Here is a 3,558-nt window from a genome sequence, read left to right as displayed (position 1 = left end):
GGCGCCCCCGCCCGGTGCCCCAGCCAGGGACCCCCCGGCCGCCCCGTGCCCGCCACCAGCAGCACCCTGCGGCTGCAGAGCCCCCGGGGTTGCTGGAGGAGCAGCCAGGGGTGAGCTGAGCTGAGCAGGCTGTGCCCTCGCGGTGCTGTTTCCCGGGTGGATCACTGAGCTGTGGACAATCTCTGAGCTGGAGGGGCCGGCTCTGTGCAGGCACCCCGGCAGCAGGCTGCGCTCCTGCGGTCACCCCTCTGCAGGGGCTCAGAGCAGCCCGGGAGGGACGGGAGGAGCAGAGAGCTCAGCAAACCCCAAAACTCGGGGCTGGGGGGACTCTGCTTCCTTCCCAGCGGCTCGTCCTGTCCGAGCAGGAGGGAGCTGAGCTCCTGCCTCGGCTCAAACCCCAGCCCAGCAGAGACATTCCGCGCCTCTGCTGCCCCCAGGCAGAGCCAGCGCCGCCCTGCTGCCCCTTTGCCAGAGCCCCGGCACGCCGAGCCATTTCCAGCAGCCTCTGCATTCCAGCTGCCTTTCCAGGGCTGAAATCCCTTTTGCATCCCGGAGCTCCCGGCTGGAGGAAGGAGAGGGCCGGGGACTGCTCCCCTGCCCCAGGGCCACGCAGAGGGCTCGGGTTTGCCCACACTTTACTCGGGGTGTAACTTACTCACCGCAGACGGCGGCGGAGCAGTCGCGTGTAGACAGAGCCATTTTTACCGCGTGGGGATTTCTAAATGTTTAAACCCGGCTGAGCCTCCCCTCGGAGCGGGGCAGGGGCCGGGCGCTGTGGGTTGGTGAAGCCCTGCCCTCCCACACGTGGAACAGCTTTACTGAATTTCCCAACCAAGTGATTGCTCCGGGTGAGCAAACACTGCGTGCCCTGGTACCAGCTGGGGAGGGGGCAGCTCCTTTCCCTCCTGCCCTTTTCTGTGCTTTCCTTCCCACCGGGAATGTCCGTGTGCAAGGGGCAGCCCGGGATGAGCTGCTGGGGCAGTGGCCGGGGTGCAGCACCCCGAGGTGGGTGAGGGCTGTTCCCTCCCGGAGCAGCTGACAGGGATCAGCTGCCAATTAAAATCCAAACAAAAAGATCAACCAGTGACATTTTTCAAATCCTTCCCTTGCTGTCCTGGCTTTGCTGGCCCTCTGTGCTGTGCCTGTGAAGCCTTTCTGTGCGGCACAAGGAGGCTTTAAGAACAAGAGGAAATAAAAGCATTTGTTACTGTTATCTGGAAAGGACAGGTGGGAGCCGAGCTGCTCCTGGTCCCTCTGGCTTCGCTGCCTCCTGCCTGCCCAGGCTAGGACCGTGCCCCTCCCAGTCCATGGTGAAGGGCTGGTGACCCGGCTGGCTCCTTGGGAGCTGAAACCCTCCAGCTGAGGTGACCCGGGCTGGACAGAGGCACTTGCAAGGTGAGGTGTGAGAGCTGTGACCACAGGTGCTCTGCCAGGAGAGCCGGCGGCTCCCGGGGCTGCGGAAGCGCTTGGAGCGTTCCCGAGGGCCTGAGACACAAACAAGCTCGTCCACAGCTGCTGCTGCTGCTGCTTCCCAACCAACGAGCTCCTCTTCCTTCCTGTCTCCAGCGTGGAAATGTCCGGAGGTGACCAAGGCAGGCACCAAGGTCTGACTTCTGGTCTGAAGCCAGAAGGCTCTCAGGGAGTCTCCAGGAGATCATGGAAGCACGGAGTGCTTTGGGTGGGAAGGGACCTGAAAGCCCATCCAGTTCCTCCCCCTGCCACAGGGTAGGACTGGATGGGCTTTCAGGTCCTCTCTCACCCAAACCATTCCACAGTCCTATTTCAAACATCTTTTGATCCACGAGCCCTTTCCTCCTTTCGCCCCACCGCAGCAGCTCTGTCTGAATAACATCCTGCTTGTGTTGAGACAATAAAAGTGCCTTTAGAAGAAGAAAAAAGGCATTTCTACATCCCATCCGAGCCTGCCCTCTGTCAGTGGGAAGCCATCCCCCTTGTCCTGTCACGCCAGCCCTTGTGAAGAGCCTCCTTGCAGAGACACTCACTGGAGGTGTCTCACTGAAAGAAAATATTGCAGATATTTAAGCCAGATGTGTTTTATTGTCACTGACAATGCGGTTTCTGTGCTTGTTATGTGGCTAAAAACGGCCTGGTGTCCCACAGGAGGGATTATCCCGTGGCCTCAGCCACAGCTGGGACCCTGCACGTGGAGAGGCACTGCAGGAGGGGCTCACCAGGTCCTGTGCCACAAATAAATTGATTTGCAGAACTGATTTACCCCATCAGCCCGGCTCATGTTTTAATCAACAAATCCCAGTTGCAAAGGGCAGCTGTGAATGATTTTCAGATGCAAGCTGATCTTTCCTTCCTGCTGCCAGTGCCTGAACCATTTCCAATTAGCTGAAAACCTTCGGAATTCCCCACGGAGAGGAGAAAATGTGAAACCCACCTGCTTCCTTCAGTAACTGTTTAATTTAACAGTTTGTGAGCTGTGGCCATGAGACCCCAGCACAAGGATCATCCCTTTGCAATCCTGGGAGGGTGACAGGGTGTGGGACAGATGGTGCTGGGGACAAGGAAACCAGGACTGGACACAGGTTCTTGGACCATAAAAACTTTACACCACCTTGGAACGGAATAAAGCACAAACGGTGAGGTCATGGCTTGTGTTTTACATGCAAATCGCACACAGGAATTCGGGCTGAGCCCAGGGAGCTGCACCTGGAGCTCTGCAGCCCGGGATGGGCTCCAGCCTGGCTCTGCCCATGCAGGGAGGATTGCCCTTCAAGGTCCCCCAGGTCTGGGGCACCCTCCACAGCCTGAAGAGTAATAGGGAAAGGAATTCCTACCTAAACACTCCTGCCCTCCTCCAGAGACCAACCTGGCAGGAATCCCTCCTGAGACAGGGAGGGATTTGTTCCCACATGGCTCTGGGAGCAGGCAGTAGGGGCTGTGCCGCAGAGTAACATGGATATTCTAGTTAAAAATCAGCTAACCTTAACAGAGGAGAATCTAGATAAGCAGGAAAAAAAGGGTTCAGCCTGTAAGGCCACAGAAAAACACCTTAACCAAGCATTACACTGCTACACATAGAGAAATCCAGGGACTGAGCACCTGGCTGCCCACGAGGGAGGGGATGTGCCACTCACTGCCAGGGCAGCTTCCCTCTCCTGCCCAAAGCATTCAAGGGAATGCCCTGGTGGGCTCCAAACCTCGGTGTCCCTGGTGGTGCCCTCTGCTCCAGAGGGACACAGCAATGGCTTTGGCAGAGGAAGCCAGCAATGGGGAGACAGAGCCCAGCCCCAGCTGAAGCTGAAACTTTACTCCTCTGCCCTGCCTCCACTTCTTAAATTAAATCTGTTTAGCTTCAGTGCGTAAACATTTTAATGAAAATTACAGGAGTGGCTTGGCAGCTTCAAGTCCCTTAAAGTTAAAATAAAAAATCCCTACCCCAAAGGGTCGGCAGAGCCGGTGCAATGCTGGATGCTCACCCCAGAGATATAAAAATAATAATAATAAAAATCAAGGTTCGTGCTGGCCAGCCAACACCTTTGAGAGGCTGCAAATGTCAAATGATAGCACCATGAGCATTTCTGAGAG

This window comes from Geospiza fortis, unplaced genomic scaffold, assembly GCF_000277835.1.
Source record: "Geospiza fortis unplaced genomic scaffold, GeoFor_1.0 scaffold2, whole genome shotgun sequence".
Taxonomy (NCBI): domain Eukaryota; kingdom Metazoa; phylum Chordata; class Aves; order Passeriformes; family Thraupidae; genus Geospiza; species Geospiza fortis.
The sequence above is the reverse complement of the archived record's forward strand: the minus strand, read 5'-3'. Positions refer to the sequence as shown.